The sequence below is a fragment of the Castor canadensis genome, chromosome 6 (assembly GCF_047511655.1).
Source record: "Castor canadensis chromosome 6, mCasCan1.hap1v2, whole genome shotgun sequence".
Lineage (NCBI taxonomy): Eukaryota > Metazoa > Chordata > Mammalia > Rodentia > Castoridae > Castor > Castor canadensis.
In genome coordinates this window covers 76706142-76733524 of record NC_133391.1, presented here as the reverse complement: position 1 = coordinate 76733524, position 27383 = coordinate 76706142, and the positions used below count along the sequence as shown (strand labels likewise).

The 27383-nt window shown below is 44.9% G+C and overlaps 1 protein-coding gene across 4 annotated transcripts in view; it reads right to left on the bottom strand.

Annotated features, from left to right (window-relative positions):
• Nucleotides 1-27383, bottom strand: part of Fgf1 (fibroblast growth factor 1) — an 88862-nt gene that overhangs the window by 36764 nt on the left and 24715 nt on the right. The window contains exon 1 of one of the 4 annotated variants that reach the window (XM_074076761.1): nt 21221-21376. The exons of the other annotated variants lie outside the window; for them this stretch is intronic. The gene's annotated coding sequence lies outside the window, so the exon portion shown is untranslated. Of the gene's footprint in view, nt 1-21220; nt 21377-27383 lie in introns of those variants that run through there. 4 annotated transcript variants of the gene reach the window in all.

Here is a 27383-nt window from a genome sequence, read left to right as displayed (position 1 = left end):
GGGCATGGGGGATAGTGTAGCACTCAAATCCTGAGCTTGCTTTTGCAATATGGGGCTCACCTGTGTAGGAATCATGGCTGGGTCGCTCTCCGTGGGGTTCCCATGCACTGGGCTGAGTGGGGATGGAGATGCATGTACAAGACTCCCCAGGGGACCTCTCATATACCCACATGTGCAAACCCCTGGTGTGGGTAATGCTGCTTTGAGGTCAAGACAGAGGAAAGCAGTTCATCCTAGAAGGGAGGGATGAGCTTGATTGTTTTTCTCCTCTTAGCCAAGTCACTGAAATATCTCCAAATCTACTTTCCTTGTTTTCTTTAAAAGCAGTGACCCAGGGGACACTGCCCATTTTGATATGTTTATTTTTTCTCTTTCTTTCCATTACTCATATTTCCTTTGCTGAATTATTGTTGTTGCTACTGGGGTGGGGGTGGAAGGAAAATAGACGGGAAGCAAGATTAGTGAGGGCTCCCGCTGGCTCTGGTGTGCATGAGGAGGCACAGGCTATCTGTAGGCACAGTTTATTCCCAGGCACGCCGACACAGTGACTTTAGTTGGTTTGTTCCAAGGCTATGTTTTGCTGGTCACAGTGGAGCCTGGTGAAAAGGCCCAGATTTCTCTGACTGAGCCAGAAAAAATTGTGAAGAGTTAACTGGGGCCTAATCACAACACACAAGCTCAGGATAAAATCTCGCCTCTAGAATTTGGAGGGCCGGTGGCTCAGAATGGCAAGGCAGAGAGGTTCTGATAGTTTGGGTTTCTCTCTGCCACTTATTTGGTAAAATTGTTCCCCACTGTTCAACAATCCGAGTACTCATTCACTCACTTAACACATATTTGATCAGCACCTACTATGTGCCAGGCATGAGGAACAGAGTGAAGAACAAGCCAATGTAGTCTTTTTTGAAGTTTGGATTTCTGTGGGGAAGGTACAAGGGATTCTGAAAGAACTATGTTACACAAGGGTGAACCATGGAGGCCAGAAGGTAAGTGACCCACAGAGCACAGGAGATGACAGGACTTCCTGGACGAAGAGAAATTTATCTCGCTAGCAAACTGGGAGATGAAGTTAGCAGGTAAAACCACGTGCAAAGGTTCTGAGTCCAGAGAAAGCATTTTCACTTGGGGAACTGAGAGTCCATCATGGGTGAGGAGAGAGGTGGTGGCTGTGAAGCTGGCAGACTACACAGGGCCTGTAGGCATTTTTTCTGAAGGACTGTGGGAAGTAGCTGGACAATGCAGGCTGGGAAGTGACATTATCAGACATGCATTTAAAAAATGTCACTCTGGCAGCTGAGTGGAGAATTGGAGGATAAGCAGAAGCAGGTAAAGAGCATGCAGTAACCCAAGCAAGACACCCTGGGACCTTGGGTAGAGGAAGTGTGTGGGTATGTGCCAAAGGCCATGTCACCCTTCACAGTTGCCCAGCCAGGATGTCTTGGGAACGCTGGCCTGGGCACCTTCTCTGGGAGAGGCATGGCATTTAGTCAGCGTGTGGTACTGGCAGATGAGCTAAACCAGGATTTAACTGTCCTACCACCAGACATACCAGGGAATATAATTCCGTGTGCTGCCTGGGAATGTGGGGATCAGTGACTTTAGCCTCAGATTTGGAAGTGGGGCACTGTGATATCTCAAAAGATGGCACATAGTCCTGAGGAGTCAGGCTCCCCACTGCCTGCTGTACAAGGCTGGGCACTCAGGGTTGTTGATCATTCCTCTCTCTCCTGTCCTCTCCTCACCAGAGACTGGACAGACCATCTCTTTCTAAGCAGTACGAGGATGATCTCAAGAACTAAATTTCTGTGCCATGCTACTAGAATTTTAAAAAATTTAGAAAGTGCTATCATTTCTGGGAGATTCAACAGCAGGACAGCCTGGGAAGGAGTGGGCCATCTGGCTCTTCAGATACCTCCCCACTTAGGCTCCCGTGGGGCTTGGTGATACCAGAAGAGATGGCTGAGGCCACCTGCTTGGGCTTCATTCATTCGCTCTGCAAATGGCCACTAAGAATCAACAGCGTCTGGGCCCTATTCTTAAATGGGCAGAGTGTTCATTAGAGCCATTTCCTGGGGAACCACTCCATCTTCAAGCTCTCCTGGTCTTTGTATTGAGTAAAGACAGATGGTCCAAGAGTTCCCTAGCCTCAAACCCATCAGTGGCCTCAACAAGAGTAAATTTTTCTTCCAGTTCAAGTTTGCCCTCAACTCTTGGCCTTTGAACTTACTTTTCTCTTGGCTTAGAGCTCTTCCTACCAACATTGCCACCCTCCCCACCACCTGCCTCAGAAAGACAGGGCATTTTTACTTCTCCCTTAGACTTCACTCAGAACAGGTGTCATGCTATCTCCTTGACTGTTGACCCCCTTGACTTTGCTCCATGAGGCCAGAACCCCCTGTTTATTTTGCTCAGCTTTTATTTCCTGTGTCTATCACAGGCTTGGCAAATAAGATCTGCTTAATAAATATCTTGGCTCATATCACATACAAAGACCAACTCAAAATGGGTTGATATTTTACATGTAAGTCCTGAAACTGTAAAACTACTACAAGAAAACACATGGGAAAAGCTTCTTGACATTGGTCTGGGCAATTGGATGTGATCCCAAAAGCGCAGGCAACAAAAACAAAATAGATTCATGGGATTGCTGTACAGCAAAGGAAACAGTCAATAGAGTGAAGACACAACCTACACAAAATAGGAGAAAATATTTGCAAACTATGCATCTTATCAGGAGTTAATATCCAAAATACTTAAAGCACTCAAATAAATCAACAATAAGAAAACAAATCGCTCAACTGAAAATGGACAAAGAACCTCAATAGACAACTCTAAACAGAAGATACACAAAAGGCCAACAGCTATATGAAAAATATTCAGCATCATTATCATGAGAAACAGAAATCAAAACCACAATGAAATACCACCTCACACTTGTCGAGAGTAGCTTTATTAAAAAGACAAAAGATAACAAGTATTGGTGAGGATATAAGAAAAGGGAACCCTTGTACACTGTTGGTGGGAATGTAAATTAGTTCAGTTGTGGAAAACAAAATGGAGGTTCCTCAAACAATTAAAACCATTACTGGCTATATATTCAAAGGAATTGAAATCATTATTGTGAGTAAGTATCTTTACTCCCATGTCTATTGAAGCATTGTTCACAATAGTCAAAATAAGGAATGAGCATAGGTGTCCACCAGTTGATGATGAATAATGGAAATACGGTACATATCTTGAGCCTTAAAAAAGAAGGAAATTATTGGGCGCCAGTGGCTCCTGCCTGTAATCCTAGCTACTCAAGAGGCAGAGATCAGGAGGATTGCAGTTTGAAGCCAGCCCAGCAAATAGTTCTGTGAGATCCTCTCTCAAAAAACCCTTCAGAAAAAAGGGCTGGTGGGGTGGCTCAAGGTGTAGGCCTGAGTTCAACCCCCAGTACTGCAAAAACATGGATGAACCTAGAGGATATTATCTAAGCAAATTAATCCAGGTGCAGAAAGACAAGTATCACAGATCTCACTTATATGTGGAATCTAAAAAAGTCAAACTCATAGAAACAGAGACTAGAATGGTGGTTGTCTGGGGCTGGGCAGTGGGAGTGAGATGTTGAGCAAAGGGTACAAAATTCCAGTTTATGACTAAGTTCTGGAGCCCTATTTCATGATGATCATAGATAACAGTAATGTATATTTGAAAATTCCCAGGAGAGTAGGTTTTAAATATTCTTACCATACACACAAAATCAACTACGTGAGTTTAGAGGTATGTTAAGTAGGCTGATTGAGGAACTCAGTTTACAGTGTACACATGTATCAACACATCACATTGTACTCAGAACAGCCCAGTCTACAAGGGAGATGAAGAGACTGGGGAAAAGGATCAAATTACATTATTATTATTATCAAAATATTAACTATAATGACTACTAATCAAGCACTGGACATACAGGGGAAATAAGAAAAGCCAAATTCTGACTTTCACTGCCCATTTTTAATCCTACAGGGGAAGATATTCCTTTTGGGGAGGTGTTGGAGTTGGAGCCCAGGGCCTTGTGTATGGTAGGCAAGTGCTTTACCACTGAGCTACATCAACAGGCTGAGATACTCCATTTTCAAAGAGTGAACAGCTGCATAAGATAGCACCCTGTCCCTCTGTTGAAATGAGCAGCCAGTGGCAGAGTGGGGCAGTGTACCAGTAGTGGGAAGAGGGCAGGGGAAATGTTGTGAGGCATCTGAGTAGGAACTTGCCAGGTTTGCCACTGGAGGAGACTTTGTGACACTCATGAACAAGGAGCTGGCACATTTCAGAGAAGAAAAAAAAGGATGCTTACCCAGCATCTAGGTGTTATCTCAAAATGGGCAAGGGACTAAAAATAACTCACCAGTTGTGGGGACTGCAGGAGTTATATTATCTTTTTGTAGGACAAAGGATTCCAAGGGGGCCAATGTGCCTCCATCCTGAACCTGTCCTACTCCCTACCAGGCCAAAAGTCACCATTTCCTCCTATGGCATCCCATGTATGTTGGCTGTAGCTGTTTTCGCAGTCACCATATTCTACCCTGCAATTATAGTTATTTGGATCCTCTGCTTGGCCTGCCTAGCAGATCTTTACTCCTCCAGGGCAGGAATTAGGTCCCGTGCACGCCTGTCCCCTTTAAACATGCCCCTCTTCCACACACTTAGTAGGCGCTCTGTGAATATTTATTGAAGTGCATTACATTGAGTTACTAGGATTTCTGGTTAGTATTTTGGAGTCATACCTATTACAGAAAGAGAAGAGTTCTGATGTGGGAGAAGGGAAAGATAATTTTGGAGCATAAACCACACATAAATGGTCCTTCCAATGGAGAATGTTGAATACATCAAGACTTTCCAGTGGGGTTGGCCAGGGAAAGAAAAGGAAGTTATGAGGGCATGAAAAAGGGAAAGAGCAATGGGGACTAACTGTTTGTCTTGCAGTTTTGATCTTGATGGTGGTAAGAAGTCATTTGAATATATCTTGCCTGTTTCTTGCAACTCTAGGTCACAAATGTCCATGTTTGGTCTTAGATTTCTGCTGTCTGGTTGGTTAGTTGGTTGCTTTGAAGTTTGATTGGGGATATTTGTCTTACTGTGTTTCCTGTGTCATTTGGTCCTGAATAATTTAGATATAATGTTTTGTTCTGAATAATCTTGATACAATGTCCCTTCCTTCCTTCTTTCTTTCTTTCTTCCTTCCTTTCTTCCTTCCTTCCTTCCTTTCTTTGCTAGGTGATCAAACCCAAAGCCTTAAACTTGCTAGGCAAGGGCTCTACCATTGACCTAAATACCCAATCATTAGATATATACACCTAGAATGTATTTTTATTGTTATTTAATTAGTATTTTTGAAATTCAATTTGTGTTTAATTCATTTTAAGTGGAAACTTGGTATCACTACTGAAAATGTACAAAGAGTATTGCTTGCCATGTACAGTCCCTATACAAGTAAATATAATAAAAATAATGTATACATAACTAATTAAGCCTAATTTACTTGCACTATGATAAGTGTTCCATACATGTGATCTCATGATTAAGCTATCATTATAGCACCACAGCTTACATTGTGTTATTTCCATTTTTACAGAGGAGAAACCCGAGCTCTTGAGAAATTAACTCCCAGAGTTAGGCGGTATTTTAAGCATCCAAACTACTGTTAGGTTTTTGTTTGCAAATGGAATAGTAAAGAAAATCTCATGGATTTCATGGAGCAAAAAGTATAACAGAATGTGATGTTGGAAGTGATTAACTTTTAAAATATTGTTTAACTGTTCATTTTTGGAAGTAAAAAGAAACAGTGATGAAGTATGGAAAGGAAAAGCAAAAAAGCAAGGGTAAGACAGAAAGTCTTTTCTGGGAGGAGCAAGTCAAAGGTATCTTTGTCAGAGGAGCAAGCTGGCCTCCCAGCTCACCTCATCCAATGGATGTGCTTGGCTGTGACATCACCTCACTTCAGGACAAGGAATGGCCTGATAAGAAAAGGATTACATAAGGGCCAGAAAAGGAAGGAAAAGAGCCAGGTGCTTTGGTTCCCTGTTGGCTGTAGCTTATTACTAAAGTCAAGATCATTTTTCTTGTCCCCTTGGACTGGGGGGAAAGGCCTGATTTGAGACCTTTGGGCTTTTCTTTGGGGTCATTTCAAGGTCAGAAAACTCACAGACAAGCAGGGTTGTTTGCATCAGCGAATCCAGCTGTATTGTGCAAGTACTTGACCCGCACTGACTCCAACACAAAGCAGATGTCTGAGCTGCAAAGAGGAGCACAAAGGCCTTCTGAGCTGGTAGGACTCTGTCCTGATGATTTAGGAAAGGACAAGAGGTAGGTGGCACATGGAATGCCAAGAATTGACAACAGCAGCAAGAGAACAGATCTGGCTTTGTGCTGGCTTGAGCCACGCAGACTCCGAGGGGCGAGGCTCTGAGAGGCTGTGGAGGCCACATTGCATTCCTGCCTAGGAAAGCCTGAGTGGGGTGTGTTGTACTGTAGGAACCCATAAGGCAGTGAAGAGGAAATGGGATGAGAAAGAAGATTCTACGTGGGGTGCAGCTCTAGACCCTGCTCTTCCACCTTTGGTCTAGATAACATTATTGAATGTCATGTGTGTCATAGGTTGTGTTATAAATCTCTCCTAAAAAACAAATGTTGCCTGATTAGGTTATCAAGCTACATGTCTTTCTTGCAATGCTTATCAGCTAGAAATATAAATAACGGAAAACCAAGTCCTTCTTAAAGGACCAGGCACCTTTCCATCCACTATATCCAGGGTACCTGGCAAGCTGCCATAGCTTCTGCCCACTCATTTGAACAAACTGGCTTGTATTCCATATCATGTTGTGCTCTACTAACAAATATTTATTTAGGAGATTTCCACATTTGAATATTATAGCATGATTATCCCTTGAGCAAAAGGAATAAATTGGACAGTTTGGGGTATTAAGAACTGTGACTTCAAAAGACAGTATCCATGTATATGATTAGAAAAAGAGACTACAAATCTCACACACACGTGTGCACACACATACAATACATACATCTCTAAAATATGACCACAGCCACCACTGAGTGGTAAAATAATAGGTGTGTTTTATTCTTCATATTTTCCATATTTTTCTAATATTTTGAAAGGAACATGTATTCTTTGTACAATCAGATAATTTTTATTTAAATAATCAATTAAAATACCATTTTTACAATCTATCTATCTATCTATCTATCTATCTATCTATCTATCATCTATTTCCCTCCATCCCTTGCTATAGTCTGGGAGTTAATACCTTAATACTGCTATACTACTGAAAGTTCCTCACGCAAGGGTCCCTCTTAGAAAGCAGGGCTTTTTCCTCTTAGGTAAAATTTGAAATTTCTCAATAGGGCAGAGTAGCTGACCTTCAGATTCAAATGGTACCCAGGAGAGGTGATAGCTAAGGGATTCAGTGTCCCTTCCCTTAGATGCCCTTAGCATAGAAGACAGTGTTTTCTCCTTCTCAGTGGCTGTGTTTTTTCACTAGACCCTTGCTTTTTCACGTCTCTGCCAAGAGACTCTTACTATAGTAAAGCACGTCTGCATTTGCATCCCAGATCCACAATTTACAGGACCTAACCCAAGTTATTAAAATCTTGGTGCCCCAGGCTGTTCAAATTAACAGGCTTAATGTGAGGATGAAATGAAGAAAATAATGCTTGTAAGCTCACCTTAGCACGAGCATGAAAGGCTGGCTGTTCTTATTGCATTGGTTTGTCTCATCACCTTTCAGCTATCATGAGGAGATTTCTCTGGACTCTAACCTCAGGCCAAGTAGGGAGAACTGTGCCTTTCCATAATGGCCCAGGAGCACATTTTTAAAAAGGACAGACTTAAAACATAAATGCTACTTACTCACTGGCACACGACTGGCTTCCTGTGGAGGTGGCAAGCCCTCTGAAGAGTAGTAAACTTCTTTCCCAAAGAATCAGTCTCCCGGGAGCCTGGCTCTGCCTGCCTGCCTGTCTCAGTAAATCGGGGCTCTCTTTAAGCTCGCCCTTTTGCTTTCTCTGAGTCAGAATGTCTTAGGTCATTCTGAGACAGCTTTCTCTTCCCCACCTTCCCTTCTTCTACCTGCTGTTCCGGACTTTGGTCATCCTTCTTCACTGCCCAGCATCTACAGCCCCACCTCACTCCACCTTCACTCTACCACATGTACACACACACACACACACACACACACACACACACACACCCCTTGGCCTGACTGGACCATTCCTGCAGTGTGACTTGTGGCCACTATGTCTTCCCAGTGACTCTGTGAGCAACCCCAGGTCTTCCCACATCTCTCTCTCAAGTCAGTTTTGGTGCTTACAGTGAAGAAACCTAGCCAGGTCCTCCTTATCCTTCCTACCATGGCAGAAATTCTTTGGCTGTTGGTTTCCGAATCTCCCTGAGTTTCCAAGGTCTATCATTTATCTACTGGTTCTGACATTTTGTTCTCATTGCCCACTTATTCCTCCTAGCTTGGTAACTCCCTGGGACAAGGACTAAAGTTATATAGTTCTTGTCAGTATCTCTAGCATAGACAAGAGTGTCTGGGACATACGAGGCCCTCAGAAAGGGCCAAATGAAAGAACACAACCTTGGCACACAGGAGGGGCCCTGATGCAAGCAGTGTTTCATGTAGAAAGCCAGTTAAGTCACAGCTTTCTGTTATATCCTGGTACTACGTCTAGTCTGACTCTTAGGGAACACAGATTGATTGCTTTCAGGCTTCAGCAAGGAAGCAGCTCTTCCAGAAGCATCCTGAGTGGGAGGGTGTGTGTTGACCACGTCTTGAAGTGGGTGAGTAATCCCCCAGGCAGTGCTTAACTTTAAATCCTGGCTTATAGTGCGGTCATCTCCTGATGCTCCCAGCTTAAAATGGAAAGTGGCATTACTCATGGTGAAGGGCAGACAATAAAAAAACATTTAGGTGGGGCCCGACACAATGGAGTGAGTTTTCCCTGGTGAAGGATGAGTGTATCTCTGCTCTGAGTACTCACAGCCCCGAGGACAGCTCAGCTAGAGCAGGGCTTTTGAGCTACACCTCCAAATTAGCTCATTACCTAGCACCCTCTTGGGGCTTCTGGAGACATTTCATTCCTTGGCCTGTGGCAAGCATGCTGGTGAATCAGTTTAGAAGGTGGTAGAATGTGGGCTTTGGCATTCAACAGAACTGGATCAGAATCCCAGCTCTTAAAATCATTAGCTCTGTGACCCCAAATAAGTTACTTACCTTCTCTTATCCTCAAGTTCCTTGTCTGTAAAATGACTGAAATAATAATTCCTACTCTGGGATTATTGGGGTAAGCAAATAAGATGATCTGTATAAAATCCTTATCACAGTGCCTGGCATGTGATTGACACCTGGTAGACGACAGTGCCATTGTTGGCTATGTTCTTTTGCTGTCTCCCTCTGGCAGCCTCCATTGCTTCTTTCTGTTTTCATCTGTATTAATGTCAATTGGCCTCCATGCCCCCAGTTCTTACAGGAGTCATCTTTTACCTCTAGCACCTTCCTGAGGTCAGGCCACACCCCAGCTTCCCTCCATGGTCACTACTCTTCAGTTCTAAGTCATCTTTCTCTTACTGTATAGGTGTCTGTCAAGACGCCAATACCTGCTATCTGGTCCTGTCATTGTTGCTCCCCACTTCAGAATCCATGGCCTGGTACACCAGGTAGCAAAATATGCCAGAATAAATCAACCTGGTGTTCACACAGCCTCATGGGCAGGTTCAACAGAGATCCTAAGACAATCAGGGCTCAACACCAGTTTCTGGGGGCCTTGGCCTGATGTCAGTACCTGCAGACACAGACAGCAAAGCTGGCCACCGTCCAGTTCTATAAACGCTGGGCATGGGAAGCTGTGGAGATGGTGAGAAAATTACGCATGCATTTTTTTTTCTTCCAAAAAGAACGTATCACCAACTTTCTAATAGGCTTTTTTAGTGAGCTCATAAATCAGATTCAGATTTTTCTCAAAGAGAAGACCCTTTGCTTACTGCAGGTGACACCCATGGAGATGTACATGTGGGAGACTCTTAGCATTGCATGTGGTAGCTCTAGACCAATCCACCAAAGACCCAGTGGTCCTCAGTTCCTCTAGAGTTTAGGAAATCTCCCACCTTTGACCACCAATGACTAGATTAACTCACAGTCACTTTGGGACATATCTTAATCATTTACTTATTCATCACATTGAATGTGTAGCCTCCTATGTGCTGAGCACACTTCTGGATAACTTGGAAGATATTGTAAAAATAAAAAAGTGAAGTAAATAAATGGTTATAAGCTCTGCACTTCAGGAAGCTATGATCCAGCACAGGTTAATACACATAAAGAACTCTCACAGGAGAAGAGTGACGTCACAAACATAGTTGTAGTCCCCGCAAATCAATTATGGGTCATTTGAGATGGTTTGTATTTATGATTAGGGTCTCAAAAGGCCAAGCATGGCAGGGGCACTGGGCATAGTCAGGGCAAGGGTGGGGGAGGGGAGAAACAGGAAATAAACCACTTTAGGTTAAAATTGAGCAGAGATGATGAGTTCACGGGGAAGGGGGAAGAAGGTTGGAAAGATCATTTCTACCCAAATCTGCTATCCCACTGCCTGCTCAACATCTCTGCTTGGGTGCCCACTAATTATCTAAAAGTTAATCTAGCCCGGACTGAACTACTGTTCTTTCCAAAATGGTTAAAATCTTTGTAAATGTCCCCAAGGCTTCCGCCAGAAATGAAGGAGTCTTTCTCCCTCTCTTGCTTCACCTATCCCCATCCAGTTCATCAGCAAGTTCTATTGGTTCTATCTCCAAAATGTATCATAGTCTGACTTCTTCTACCCTCCCCATTGCTACTGCCAAATCTGAAGTCACTGCTATTTCTTACCTGTCCCCTGGTTTCAGTCTTTGCCATTTTAGAGCAACTTGCTGAAGTCAGATCACATTTCCTTTCTTGATCAAAACCCTCTAAGAGAGGTTGGGCGGAATGCCTGCTTAGCAGTCCTGGGCCAGCCCTGGCCTCTGCCTGGCCCCATGACTCTCTTCTCCTCCCTCACCCACTGTGCTCTACCCACACTGTGACCTTCCTTCTCTTCCTGGAACACACCAAGCATGAACCTGCCAGAGCAGCTTTGTTCTTGCTGTTCCCTTTGCCTGAAACACTATTCCCTTGGCCTGAGATGCTTCTCTTCCTTAGGTCATTGCTTGTCTACCTCCTCATTGCTCAGATGCCAGCTCGGGTGTCCCTGCCACAGAAGAGTCATCTCTGATCTCTTGAGGGACTACTATATGCATTCAATCTGAGAAGCACTGGGATAACAGAAATTCAGAATTCCTGAGAAGCAAGTGTGTGGAAGCCAGCAGATTAAGCCTGCTCTGTCTATGGTGTCCCCAAACATCGAGAAAGTAGTTCTGAATCCACAGAGGAGCAAAGAGGCAAAGAGCCTCTTCACCAGGGTGGTTGGAGCCCAGGGGCTGGACAGCCAATCTGTGGAGAAGAGCAAGAGAACAGAGAAGAAGGTGGAATCTGTGGACCCTGGGGAGCTCACACAGGCATGAGAGAAGAGGGGGATGAGACAAAGAAGTAAGAAGAGAAAGGATGATTACAAACATCAGAGCAGGGCAGAAGTATAAGAATGGGGTCACCACAAATCAAGGGACACAAAGACCAAGAAATAGCCATTGTGTCTGCCCTCAGAGGAGGTATATTGGAGGAGAAGGAGAGGAGAGGAAGGTCCTGTGTTGGTAGTGAAGGCTTGGAAGGGAGGGGGGCAGAATATGCAACCCCAAGTAATTATTTTGAGAAGATGTAGATACAGCTCTCTGTCCTTCCCCTGTGTGACTAAAAGCAGAGCATAAGTTTCCCCACTCCACTTTTCTAAACATGCAATTTGTCTTTCCTTAAGATGCTCTAAAAGCCCAGGTTCTAACCTTGCCTGAGGTCCTTGTCACGGAGTGCTCCCTTGGGTACATGCAGTGCACATGTCAATAAACTTCGGTTTATTTTCCTCTTATTCTCTTTTGTCACTCCCAGCTAAGGGGCCTACAATGGTAGAAGACGAGCAAATATTTTCTCCTCTAGAAGGGGGGAGAGTTTGTACCATCATCTCAGGGTGTGGCTTAGGGAGTAAGAATGGGGACGACACCTGGAGATGTTTGTCACTAGAGAAGATACCTGCAGAGAAGGGGTCTGGACAAAGATGGGAAGAGAATTTACTTGGTGAGACCAGGTCGTGGGGGCAGTCGGAGAGAGTCAGATGAAGATACAGAGATTTCTGTGCTTGTTACTGCACAGGCTGACCTCGACCCAGACCAAGACAAAAGTACATCGCGACTGAGATGCCTCAGGGAATTGGTGTCTGACCACGGGCTGAGGGAACAGCTTTTTCTTTCCTTTTTTTAAATTTAAGATAAAAAAAGAAAATACGAAACTCCTGTGTGCAGTCTACTCAGATTAAACACATGTTAGCATTTTCTTAAATTTGCTTCATGTCTTTATTTATATAAAAGAAATGAGACATTGGAGAGTAGAAATCCCCCTTGATTCACTTTCTCCTGACTCCTGAGTCAGTGAGTGTATGTATGTGTGTGTATATGTGTGTGCTATGTGTGCATGTGTGTATGTGTCTATATCATGTATGTGTGTGCAAGCGTTTGTGCATGTGTGTGTATACATGTAGATGTGAAAATGTGTGTGTGTCTACGGCACAGCAATAGTGTGCTTGGTGCGTATGGCCCTGCAATTTGCTTTTATGGCCTGAATATTATCCCTGAAATAATTATTCATTTTCATATATTATCTGTAGCAATTCTTGTAGCTATGAGAAACTTACAAGTAGCCAGCACTGTGTTTAGCTCATCTCTTGGACTGGACACCCGGCTACTCTTAGTTTTCACTGTTTCCAAGTCTGCTGCCATAGAATGCCTTTACACCAGGCGAGGTGTTTTGACCATCTACCCTTTTGAACTTTCCGACTTTTTCCTACTTTTTATGTAAGTACTTTAACAGGCATTCAAAAGTAAAAGTTAATTTTCTTTGAAGGCCTACAGATTAGTATTTCTCAAAGTGTAATTCAAGGAACACTAAAATCAGAACTACATAGGACATTTGTTTTAAAAATGCAGATTCCTGACCCCACCCCAGACCTACTGAACCAGAATCTTCAGGGGTCAGGCCTGGGACTCTACACTATAAATTAACTTCCTTTGGTGATCCTTAGGCATCCTACGGTTTGGAAGGCATTGGATACACAGGTGGTTCCACTGAGAAAGGGAGGGGTAGAGAGCAGCATTGATTGACAGTTTTTCTGTGCCAGGAACAGTGCCAGGGTGTGACATTCTGTCATTTCACTTCAAGTAGAAGACAGGGGAATCATAGGATGTATCAAGATAACATGACAAAATGTTTGAAAAGACAGAAAGGTAAACACAGCAGTTTAAAATATAGTCTGTGGATTCCCACAGCCTCAGATACTGGCCTCACCACTCACTTGGTGGTGTTGACCTTGGGAAGTCACGTAACCTCCCTGACCTTCAGTTTCTTCATCAGCAAAATGATAATCCTAACAGTGCGTACCTCATAGGAATTTGTGAAGACCAAGCAACATGGGGCGCATAACCAACTTAGCCCAGAACTTCTTACATGGCCAGCATGGATGACAAATGATGACGATGGTGGTGAGAAGCATGCCCGAAACTGCTGTTGTCAGAGCACTTGACAATCAATGCACATACTTTTGCAGTTGGTTCGCAGTCCCGTTATTTGAAACTATGACAGATTCATAGAGCTGGGTGTTGCTCTAATCTCACTAGAGAAGTCAGAATGCAGTCCTCAGTCACCCTACTAATCTGATGGGAGAATGTGATAACACAGCATCCACCATGAGGCACAGGTTCTAGAAATGCTTTAAATGGAAAATGGGGATTTGCTGTGTTGTCGGTGGTGGGAGGTTAGGTCAGAAGAGCAAACATCGTGAACTACAAGTAAAAATACATAGTTCAACACACATCCTCATCCCTCAAACGGACACAGGCACAGCCCAGATCTCCTCCCACTGAGGAGTTAAGTGTGCGTGCGTTGATGGGAGGGTGGCGGTAATGGTGGCCTGGTGCCTCGGAGAAGGCTGGGGGTTCCTCCTGAGAACAAGTAACACACAGTAAAAGATAACCCGAGGTCCCTGGTGACCTTCCTCTCTGAGCCTCAACGCCCTTCTTTTCTGCAACCTTCTTCACACACACACACCCTACCCCCTGCACCTGGGAACCTGATCCACCATTGTAGCTCAGATGGCATAACTCAGAACCAGGTTCTAAGTTCAGACATGGTGAGATTTAAGTGTCAGTTATGCCCCTAAAACCTGTGTCACTCAATCTTCCTTCCTTCCTCTCTTCCCTCCTTCCCTCCCTCCCTTCCTTTCCTTCTTTTAATTGACATTTTCCTTAGAGCAGTTTTAGGATCACAACAAAATAGAACAGAAAGTATAGCAAGTGGCATCACCCACACTCACAAACAGTCTCCACCCCTCATAGAGTGGCATGTATTTTAGAATCCGTGAATCTGCATTCACACGGCATTGTCACCAGCTCCATAGTTTGCAGTAAGGCTCACCTTCTATGGGTTTTGACAAATGTATTCACATTCGGGAGGCAGAGGTAAGAAGATCAAGGTATGAGGCCCGCCCAGACAAAATGCACGAGAGCCTATCTGAAAAATAACTAAAGCAAAAAAGGGCTGGGGTGAGGGGGGCATGGCTCAAGTGGTAGAGCACCTGCCTAGCAACTGCAAGGCCCTGAGTTCAAGCCCCAGTACTGGAAAAAACAAAAACACCCCTACAAAAACCAGTCATATGCTGCTTTACGATAGGGACACTCTGAGAGATGTGTTGTTTGACCCCTCTGTGGGGCGAGCATCCTAGGATGTATGAGCTAAATGTGTCAGTAGGCTTTCTGATCTTATGGGACCCTTGCATCTGTGGTCTGTGGTTGTCATTATGCGGGGTATGACTGGATTTGAGCTATACCCACCTGGAAGTTTCTTAACAGTGTTTGCACATAGTAAAAACATGTCCCCACATGTTCTTACTATTGCTAATATTTTGAAGTAGAGCCATTTAAATTGTAAGGTTGCATCTTTTTTGCTAATGAGAAATACGAAGCACAGAGATGTTCAGAAGTTGCCTAGTGCTCTGTAGCAGTGGGTGGTAGAGCCAGAAGACAGTATCATTAGTTACGTATTATCCCATTTGATGCTCTGATGATCTTATTAGGTCCCATTTGAGGAAGCAGAAGCGCCCCACAGTGCTCCTACAATCTTCTCCCCAAATCTGTGCCCTGGTCCCCGCCCTCCCCCAGCTGGTGGGCCAGCCGTGAAGCCAGGCGTGCGTCATGGTGCAGAAGCAGCCCTAGCAAAGCCTGGGTCTGTCTGCGTCTAGCCAGAGGTGTGGGTACCTTGGCAGTTGGCTGGAGGCTTCCTCATGGCCCTGTCACAGCACACACATGTGCCCACCCCAGCCCCCGCAGGCAGTCTCAGCCTGGACACATCGGCTCACTCCCTGTCCCCTCTGCTTCCTCTGGCCTGGATTTCCAGACAGAGTCAAAAATGGGTTCACATCAAATAAGATTTGTTTTCTTTCAGTGTAATTTTCCATTTATAGACAGCTTTCTCTTGGGAGGCTCTGTCCTCCTTCCTCCGTCTTATTTATTTTTTTTTCTGGGTATTTGGGATAAACTCTTGGTGGTTGTTTTGAGCCTTGTGGTTAGAAGGCCAGCCGGTCATTCATTCAGAATGTCTGCAGAAAGCCAGTGGTTACCTTTACAGGAGTTTATGCTAATTTCTGTGGCTTCCAAGACCTCCATAGCACTGTGCCCACAGATCCAGTGTGAACTGTGAAAAATAAACACTCAGCCCAGCCTGCAGGTCCCCACCACAGGCGCGGCCTGGCGAGAATGACAGGAAGACAATTATAATAAAGCAGCCAGTGCCAGCAGCGCGCATGCGTACGTCTGTGTGCTCGCTCATTCCACCAGCAGGATACTGTTTCATCCCATTGATGCAGAGGAGGAAGTGAGCATACGGAAGTGAAGGCCATGGCCAACCACCAGATCCCATGGAGCCAATCTCGCTGTCCCTGTGCTCCAGCCACATGGCCTCATTGGTCCCTTGGATACACTGTGTGCTCCCTGCCACAATTCCTTTGCACATATTTTCCCATGCCTAGACCACTGTCGCACCACTCTATAGCTAATTCACCTGGACCCATCATGCAGACCCCCCGCCCCCGCAACATACACACACATACACTCCAGCCAAATGCCACATCAAAGCTCTCACAGCACCGCCTGCCTCTCCTTCAGGGCACTGGTCAGGGTTTAAATTCTACTTTAACTTGCGCAATTTTCCGATTAGTGTCTGGCTCTCCCTCCAGACCATAACTCCATTAGGGCAAAGGCTTGGAAGTGCTGCCTTGTGTGTAAATCTCTTGTGCTCACCATGTTGGACTGGAGTGGTGTGTTTATCATCTGTCTCATCCTTGGTCTGTGAGTTTCCTGAGGGTAGTGTCCAGGTCTTTTTTCTAACACAGTTCTCAGTTCAATCAGTATTTGGTGAGCTGAGTTGAAGGAACTGGATTTAAAGTAACTTGGGAAAGGGCACCTGAATTTTTGCTGGAGCAAGCCCACAAAATACAACTCTTTGGTAACCTCTCTCTTGGAAATTGGAATGATTTTAGAAAGAATGCTAACTTTTTTTTTAAAGAAAGACAAGTTCTTTTATGACGAATGAGTAGGTTATTCACTGAACTGTGAACAGTAGACTAGAAGGATGCCTGGCTTTCCTGAATAGGCATCATATTGTGATTGTGATTCCAAGAGAAGTGAGGAAGGAAGGATGTCCACCTCCCAGCTGAGGTTCATCTGAAGTTTAGTAAAAGTCAGGGCATAAATAACTAGTGGAATGTGATTGGATGGAATTTGGTTCCTTGGGCCCTTGGTCTTGCATCACTGTCTTATCGCTTTTGGATGACATTGCCTGGTTCATCTGCTAGTGTTGTTGTCTGCTCTTCAACTCCATAAATGCTGTGGCATGCCTAGAAAGAAATACCCCCTTTTGGGGGCTGGCCCTTTTGAAGGATAAATCCTTCTGTCTGGCAGATGAACCCCTGAGAGAGAGGGAGCGAGAGAAAGGAGGGAGAGAGAGAGGAAAAAATCTCTTTTACTTGGAGGAGGAGCAGCGTGAAGGGCAGGCACAGGGTGACAGGTCCATTGCTCACTCAGCAGGGTTTATAAAGATAGTGCCAGGTAACCACAGGCTCCTAACATCCAAACAGGGCCCGGCCTCAGCTCTGCCCACCCAAGCTCCAAGGAGCGTAGTTATTTGGAAAAATTGTTTTCTTTCATGCTGCCCCTTCTTCCCCATTATTACAGAGCATGAGCGTGTTCCTTGGAGGATTGAATAGACCCTGACACAACGCTAGAAAGAAGCCATTTCTGAGTTGCATGGATTAACCTAGTTAAATGATGGTAGCAGCACAGGACAGATGGACGGGTCCTTTGTAAGAACATCACTAAGGCCCCAGTAAGCTATTACCATGCTCTTAGATCTCCAAACATTTTGCAATAAAAACCCCTCCCAGTTGTCGCATATCATGATTGAAGCGGCACTATTCTCATCTTCTCCACCATCCTTCTCGCTAGCACATGGTAGGTACTCAGCAAATATTGCTAAATGAGTGTGGGAAAGATGAGGCTGGCCAAGGTTCTGACGACCTTCCAGAGTGGACAGAAACCCCCAGTCTCAGCCATACTTTGCTCGAATGCACTGAGTAATGATGCAGAGAATTGTTTGCCATTCTGCTTTGGCTTTTAGATCTAGTCACCACTTATCCAAAATTTTATTCCACCCAATTACCAAATGTAAATGGAATCACAATGGCATAACTGAGATCTAAGGAGAGAATTAAAAAAATACTGCAGTCTTCAAGGAATTGTTCCTAAAGAGGAGGCAGAGCCCTGAAAAGTAGCACAAATGTCGAAAGAGAACATCAAGAGACTCATGGATGTGAGTTGGAAAGCTAGAGCCACCTTACAAACACTGGAAATCAGACACCTCTTGCCCTTGGGTGGGCTAGACTAGGGCTGGTGCAGTGGAGCCTGAGACCAGAAGAGGGCGCTCTGAGCCAAGTGTGTTACCACCAAGGTGAAATCCCAGGGTCCCTGAGAACAGGCTAGTTCTGCTTCATTGTTTTTTCCTGAACGTTTTTGTGTTTTCTCCAGGAAGGAGAGAGAGTTTTCCCCACTTTGTGCCAAAGAACGGTCTGGAAATATAATTAAACATACGATTTCACATACTAAATACCAAATCCCAGGAATGTAATCATGTCTAAAAAAAATTTTTAATGTCCTTCAACTGAGGATCTCCCTGAAATCTGTGAACAAATTTACCACACCACAACTCTTTTAACAGCCTACATGTGTCCTTGGGAATCTGTACCTTCTTCAAATATTGGCTGTAGGCATAGAAGATAAACACTCAACCCAAGAGGAGTGGATTGTTATTTTATATCTTTGAGAGTACTTTGCATTTGGCCGTTATTTCTCAGGTTAGGAAGAACTGCATGAATGCATAACGCATAACGCTGTATAGTCATCAGGCTGGAATACTTCAAAGCCCTGTTTTCCATTTACAAGCTTTCTTGGAAGTGTATTTCCCTCCCTGTGCTTTTCATTCCCAGTTCCAGACAAATTCAAGAAGCCCTTTTAGGAAACAGCACACTATGTGCAGAATCATCCATGACTGGTAAGACCAGCAATGATGCACCAATAATAAAATAAATTACACAGCCAAGCAAATAACAAACAGCCATAAAAAGGAAAACTTAATATATATGGAATTATAACTAAATTTTTAAAAATCATATAAAAAAAAACAACACTTTTTTCTTGGTGGGTACAGGGTTTGAACTCAGGGCTTTGCACTCGCAAAGCAGGCACTCTACCATTTGAGCCATACCTCCAATCCATAAAAAAACAAACAAAAACCCCCACACACTTTTAAAGCCCAACCCTCTGAAATGAAGGCCAGAATGCTGCTCACCAACTATAGTGGGTTTTGAACTCAGACCTCAGGCTTACTAGGCGGGTCCTCTACCATCTGAGCCTCACCTCCAGCCCTTTTTCTTTATTTTTCAGATACAATCTCTCTTTTTCCTGGGGCCAGCCTTGGACCAGGACCCTCCTACCACTGCCTCCTGCATAGCTGAGATGACAGGTGTGCTCCACCACACCTAGCTTAGATGTTGTTCTTAATCAATTTGCCTTTACCAATTGGAAGGTTTAGCCTCACACTCACATTTGGTTCCCGTTAACCACCAGACCCGGCCTGTGGTGCATCCTGCCATCCTGTGCAGCTGAAAGTGAGTGTTAGCCTGGCTCTCGTGGACTCTCAGACCCAGTGGGCCCATGCCAGACAGTTCTCCCTCTCCAGTTTCACCACTAATGCTGGCCTGGCTCTTCTTTCCCTACTTGCCCTTGCTTGGTGTCCTGCCCTGTTCTTTCCCTTTGCCACCCTTGGAAGTGTCACATTCTCAGAGTCCTGTGCTAGGTGGTCTTTCTTAATATCAATGTTCTCTCTGGGAGTCCTTGTCTGCTTCAGAGACCACCATGCTTCCCAAATCCTATCCTGTACTTCTTCCCCAATGGCAGATTCACAGCTCCTAGAATCTCCTGGAAGCCTTCGTACACATTCTTCAGGCCTGTCCCAAGGGGAGTGGAGGGGTGCTCCTTGCCTTACCTCTGCTTGATTAACGGCAGTGCAGCAGTGACAAAGTAGCCCACGTTGCAGACTTGGTTATATTCCCTTCCCTCACAGCCCATAGGCCTCTCCTAAAGATCTACCTGCATATCTACTACATTTTCCTGGCCAACACATTCTCAGCTTATCTATGGCGGTTGCTTCTACTTTTCCTCTCTGTAGTTTATTCCTCTTTCCTCATCCACAACATCTCCAGCCTTGTTCTCCCAAACCACAAAGCTGATTGAGCCTTGACCCTGATCAAACTTCCTCCATTATTTCTCATTGCCTACAGGCCAAGTTCAAGCTTCTTAGCTTGACATTCAAGGGCTGTGTGATCTGGCTGCAACCTTTATTTATTCAGGCAACAAACTAACTACACACTATGGATCAGGTCTTATAGACTCTTTGGTGAGGTACATAGGTATGGTGGTCCCTGTGCTGATGGGACCACATCATGGCCGAGCTTTACATACACACCACACACACACACATACACAAATGATCAGGGGGCAAAGAAAGAAAAATAGCAAATTGTACTTTGGAGGATATAGGATATACTGTTAAGGAGCCAAGACAGAGAATAAAGAGTAAGACAACAAGCAGGCTTATGCCTGTAATCCTAGCTACTCAGGAGGCAGAGATCAGGAGGACCACGGTTCAAAGCCAGCCCAAGCAACTAGTTCTGAGATCCTATCTTGAAAATACTCAACACAAAAAAACAGGGCTGGCAGAGTGGTTCAAGTGGTAGAGCACCTGCCTAGCAAGCATGAGACCCTGAGTTCAAACCCCCAGTATCAAAAAAAAAAAAATCCTTGAAAGGTGGCATATAAGCCAAGACGTGAAGGAAGTGAAGAGACAGGATACAGAGAACCACCCTCCTGGTACCTGTATGTATGGTGTTCTGGAGATTTCTCCTTAAAGGGAGAGCTTCCTGGTAATTTTGGGTCCCCAGTGCCTCACACACAGTAGGCTCAATAACTGTGAGATGAAAACCTGACGGATGGTGTGTGGATGATAGAAGCTTAAGTGAGCCAGGTAAAATGTTGTTTAAGGATAGTCACATAACCAATAATGCCTTCAGTTTGGCAGCTTTGGCTTGGGAGAGGGGTAGCTAAAATGAGTTCCCAAGTTCTCTACCATCTTGGTTACATGTCAGTTTCCTAGTTAACCATTCTCGTTGTTGGGAAATGGGCACTTTTTTTTTTTTTTTTTTTACAAATAGAAAACATTTCTGTATTTTTCTTCAGTGAAAAGCTCTTACTCAGCTCTTGCTTTAGCTCTAAGCAGAACAAGAGACAATGCAGTTAGGTCAGATCCTGGCCCAACCACTCACCTAGATTCTGGGAAACATCACTAAGACCCCCGCTTCTTTAGCTATGAAATATGAATAGCAACAGTACACCTACTTTCAGAGGGTCCCAGGGAAGATTCAGGACATATACAAAGCATTAGCTCAGCGCCTGCGACAAAGAAGGCCTCAACAGCCGGGGACCGCTGGTAGAGGAGTGCTGTTGCTTTAGCCTGGTCAGTCCAAATTCATCTGAGAGGATCATAGCCAAAGATGACAAAGGTCATGCACTTTGGACTGTTTTTCTGGTTGAAGGGGAGAGATGCTCCACCCCGGGCATTTCTTGACGCCAGGGCCACCCTGGGAGCCACAGACAGCAACAGGAATGGGGCTGTGTTGTCTCATTTGCTCTGTGTGTGGGTCACTGCTGAGCAGACAGGGAGAACTCTGTCCCCTGGGTGATGCCATGACTTTCCCCTTGCAACAAGGCCACCATTTCTCTTGGTCTACAGTTGAGGCTTCTTCACAAGACCTCACCTGGAAGATAGCTGAAAACAACTTGTCTCATCCACATGAAAATTTTAATAGCCCTGTTAGGTGACGCTCTGCCCCCTCAGCTCCTTCCAGCTTCTACCCTCCCTGATCCTCCTGAGGTGGCATCTAGCCTCTCCCCAGAAGGGAAGAACTGAGCTCCTTCTACACAGGGTCCTCTGGGGCCCACGCTCCCAGTATGAGCCCTGCGTCTGCAAAGTTCAAGCCCACCCCTTGAACTTATGACTCAAGTTGGGGCTGCTGGTCTCTCCTGGCTGGGTCGGGGCCCAGGGTGGGTCCTTGGCCCACCAGTTCTTGCTGGCCATGGACCTCTGCCTCCCCACCCAGGATGTCTGTCCCTGGCCCCGCTATAGGGTCATCCCACAGGCGCCTCTGGCTTGCATCTTGACTTCTGCATCACGTGGGAACAGCATCAGTGCACACACACTTGCCATCTGAGAGCACCTTCCAACCTCTCAGCACGCCCAGCTGCCCCATGATGCACAGCCGCCTTGTCTTCAGTATCCCCTTAAGTCAATAGTACATTTCTAAAATCAAAGCCTTCCCCCTCCCACACACTCATATCTTCTTCTCTAACTCCATCTTGGGGCTAAACCTCAGTAGCAGATAGGTATCACGTCCTCTCCACAGTGGCCTGAGCTCCACTGTCTGCCAAGCCTTGTCCTCTCTATATGCGATGGGAGTGCAAGTCATTTCTTAAATATCTCCACAAATCTTGGCAGCTGAAGCCAACTGTCTTCTTTATTCTATGTCCTCCTTTCTTCTCTGGCTCTTGAGACAAGGCTCCTGGCCTGGTTTCTGAGAAGGGAGGTCCCAATGAAACACGGTTTACAAGCAGTTGGATGGGTGAGAGGGATGGTAATGCATTGCTTCATATTTACAAAACATTTCCCCCACACAACCATTCCTCTTGCAGGCCTGCCACAGCTAATGGAACCAATGTCCTTCCAGGCACACGTCTTCACTCCACCCTTAATTACGTTCATTCGATAAATGTTACTGAAGCCAGGCTTAGTAGTGTGTACCTGTAATCCCAGCACTCAGGGGGCTGAGAGAGGAGAATGACCAGCACACGGCCAGCCTGGGCTACAAAGAGAGATCCCATCTCAAAAAACAAAACCAAAAATAAAATAAAATAAATATTGCTGAGCACCTGTGACATGCAGGCACTTGTCCTGGGAACCCAGTCAGTAGCTACCTCACAAACATAATACAGATGGTCTCATCTCACAGCAAAACATGTTCAACATCTTTTGCCACCGAGAAATGCAAATCAAAAGCACAACATCACGTCCCACCTACTGGAATGGCTTTGATGAAAAAGACAGATAGTAACAACTATTGGCAAGGGCGTGGAGGAACTGGACCCCTCATACATTGCTGGTGGGAATGCAAAATATTTCTGCCACTTAGGATACACTCCATAGTTCCTCAAATGGTGAAGCATACAGTCACCATGTCACCCAACAGTCCCACGCCTAAGTATATACCAAAGAGAAATGAAAACATGTGTTCATATAAAAGTGAGTCCACTAATGTTCACAGGATTACTCATAATAACCAAAAAGTAGCTGCCCTCACTGATGAATGAATAAATGTGGTAATTCATATAGTGGATTAGTCAGCCATAAAAAGGAGCAAAATGCTTTTTTTACTTGTTACAGCAAGACGAATGTCAAAACCATTGTGTGATGTGAAAGAAGCCAGTCTCAAAAGACCACACGGCATATGACTCCATGTATATGAAACATCCAGAACAGGCAAGTCCATAGAGACAGAAAGTAAATTACTTGTTGCCAGGAGCTAGGGGAGGGAAGGAAATAGGGCATGAGTGCTTAAAGGTGTTGAAAATGTCCTGAAGTTAGATAGTGGCCATAGTTGCATGATTCTGTGAGTATACTAAAAGCCACCGAGTTGTGTACATCAGAATTCACCCACTGATGTTATATTTCAATATGAGTTTATATTTCAATAAAGCTGTTTAGAACGCCTTCATGTCATTCTCCAACTGCCTCTCTTTCCCAATTTCTTAACGTTCTACCGTGTCAAGACTCTCCTCAGCACACTTCTCTGAGTTTAATATTAGGTGGTCGACAATATAATGATTTTTCAATGGCATTTTCCATTAGAAGGTCAACTACAAGAGGACAGGGATTCTTGTATTATTTTATTACTGTCTACCATGCTTATCACAGCATAGTAGGGTCTCAATAAATATTTGTTGAAAAACTGGATACCCTCATGGAGCTGACATCCTAAATGGACACACAATCCTGATGAGGACTGCTAATTAATCATTCATTTAACACATACTTTTTTTTCCCCTTTTTTTCTTTGCAGTGCAGGGATGGAACCCAGAGCCTTGCACAACTAGGCAAATCTATCGCTGAGCTAGACCCCTGCCTCTGTGTATGGAGGACATGAATACACCAGACATGTCTGTCCCAGGGGGTCTTAGAACAAAGGAAAGCTGTACTGAGCAGGTTTCACACTTTGATCAAACACTGAAAACATGTACCTTTAACATTCAATAAGGTTTACATATACTGAAATTGCAAGTTGTTTTAAAGTTCCTCTTGGAGAGGCTTTGTGGGAAAGTTGGACTGGGTTGAGATTGCCGTGCAAAGAAAAAGAAGGCAGAGGATGAGTGAGGAGAAGGTCAGTCAGGAAAGAAGAAACTGGGCATTTCCAATAGAATGACTTTGCCAATTAGGAAGCGTTCCCAAGTTGTGATTTTAATGTCTTGTTGAAATGGGGAGTAAAATCAGGGAAGGGAGAGTGCCAAGTCCCATCCTTCATCACCAGCGTCAGGAAAGGCCTTGAGAAGAGGTGTGATGGGAAAGAGTGACTCAGCGGCTGGAAGGGGAGAGAACAAGGGTGTCTGAAAGAGATGGGGGAAGATTTAATTGACTATAACTGCTTTCCTTCACCATGGAAAACTGTGGAAGGGTGGCCAAGAGGGCAGAGGGCAAGGCGATACACGATGACGACACCAGTCGGAAGCCAAAAGGCAGCTTGTCCATGACAGCCCACAGTGGATGGTAAAGTCCTTGGAGTCAAAAGGAAAGCAAGGAAACACGGCTAGTTGACTTTCCCACATGACGACCTCTTTATTGTACCTCTCCCTTACCCCATATTTTCATCTGAGCCTGCTGGGATTCTAGAAAACCTTTCATGAGAAGGAGGTGTAAAAAAGGCTAGGAAGTGATTAAAACATGAATAAGGCTTTTGAAGAAGGCAGGTGAGCCTGGAAGGGTAAGATGCTTGGAGAGATGGGAGGAGACAAGGAAGATGTAGGAAGAATAAAGGTCAAGGTCAAGGATGATACTATGGGATATGGCACAAACCACAAGCAGAGTTTGGGAAAAGGGAGAGGTGGGTCAGAGAAAGACCCTAGACTGAGGAGGCTTACAAACCAGTAAACAAATAGCTCTGAGATCTTCCTGAAGGTGTTGTCTGACTTCACAACCCAAGGACACATGGCAGAGTCTCTGGGGAGCTTGAGACACCAAGTGATGCCAGTCACAGGTGAGCCCTGTGCAGGGGTACAAGGCACAGTTTCCTTCCTCCTGAATTTTGTGCCTCCATTGTGTTTTTTATGTGCCATGCTCACCAGAAGGAACAAATGACCACGATGACCCACCTCCTTGAGAGGCAGTGTGGTCTGATGTTTTAGGTTAGGGAGTTTAAGCACAGCACAGATCCAGGCTCTGTAGCTCCCCAGATCTGTGTCACCAACCATGGGCACAGACTCCTCTGCTCTAAGCTCTGAGTCCTTTCTGGACAAGCAGGGTGACATGTGGCTGCTGCAGAGCTCCTAGCCTGGTATGGCACTTAAAATATTTCATCACCTCAGATGCCCAGATTGTTAGTGTTTTAATGTCTCTAAAATCAGGCTTGCAGCACTTTCTCTTAGTGGTACACAAAATGATGGCATATCTTACAATTTATGGCGTCAGGGTTGATAAAATATAGAAGTAGACATCCAGTTAGTGGATGCCATGATTGTTCGATGGCATTTGATTCATGACACCAGTGACATCCAGGGTTTTCCTTCTTTTCTCCATGCTGGTTAAGCCTCTTCCCTGGTTGGGGGAGCCAAGGCCCTAAGGTCAGTCCAGCTGAGGGCAAGTCTCAATTTTACTGCTACTTTCTGTGGGACCTTGCCTAGGTGATTTCGGCTCTCTGAGTCTCAGTTTCCTCTTCCCTACAATGGGGATAACAATATTACCTAAACTCAGAGGGTTATTGTGAGGATGGAATGAGTTAAAGTTACATAAAATTCTTAGCAAAGAGATGCTTATATAAATGTTCAATAATTATGATATAAATTATTAAGTAATATTATCTTATGACACCTTATAAAAAGTGAGGTTACTATTATTATTATTACTGAGAGACCTCAAGAGCCCCACCACAAAGCTCCCATCTTGGGCTCCCACGGGAAGGGAACTGAGAGCCCAAATCAACCCTCATGTTTTGCCACAGTATCTGGGACACAGTTTCTCCATCTCACCTTGACCCCTCACCCCACCCGTCCACCCAGCCCTCCTGCCCTTCCATCCTCCTCCTTGAGTCAGGTTCCTGGATCCCAGGCCTGCATTGTGGACCCTTCTGGACACATTACTTCAAGAAGTGTTTACCTTGGAAAGAGAGTTGGCTCACTCTTCCTTGGAAAAGTCCACCACAAATCCTAGCTGGCATTTTTCTCCAGCAATTATTGACCCAAGACCTCCCCTCAACAAGGCTCCTCTTTGTCCCCTTATCCTCTTGTCTCTTCTCACACCCTTTCTCACTTCAGCCAGCTGGCTGCCTCTGTCCTTGCCAGGATTTTCTGAACACTCAAAGTTGTAAAGAGAAATGGCTTCTTCTCAAGCCTCTCACTCTTCTTAGGGAGTCTTGTTTATCCCTTATCAGTAAAGCTCTATATTTATGATAATAGCAATTTCACACTTCCAGAACTTCCTGTATCCTCAGACAGCCATGGGTCCTCACCACAACCCGCCATGAACCAGGGACTCTTGCACAGCCTCAGCATAACAAGGAGTTTCTCTTCTGGGGTCCAGGAGAGGCTTGCTTTGACTACATTTTTCTTATTTCCTGTCCTTTCTCATTGAAGATGAGATGTCTTCTCCCCAGCTTGGCTCTCTGAAAATGCTTCTCTTTGGAGGTGGATCACCTGCCCCCAGCCCTGCCCCTGCCATAATCTCCCTTTTATAATTGACCTGCCTCACTGCACCAAACCCAGGGTCAGGAAATTCAGACTCAGGTCTGCAACTTTGACCACAGTAGATTTTCACTGTCACAGGAACACGCTAGTGTGAAATGTGATAGAAATAGTGAACTTTGTTGAATGAACATTAGTTGCAGGCTTAACCTTGAGGGTCCTGTTATAGGGCTGGATCTGTAATAACATCAAGGGCTCCTCAGATGTCCCTAGGGGAGCTATAGAATAAGAATATGGCTCTTATGTTCTAAGGAACATGTCAAACAAGTCCCAGTTTTTCAAAGCTTGTTTCTGCCCCTCTAAAAATCACACTAGTCCAGTGTACTGGCCAAGATGGGGTATAAGGGTTCATGAGGTCCTTCAGCAACATGGCCTCATTGAATCAGAGTCTGGAAAGTACAGTTGTTAGACAGATCACTGACATTACTCACTCATCAGTCTGTCAGCCTGTCTGTGTATCCTCTGGTATGCCCCTCAAAAATGTGACAGTTAAGCCAAGATA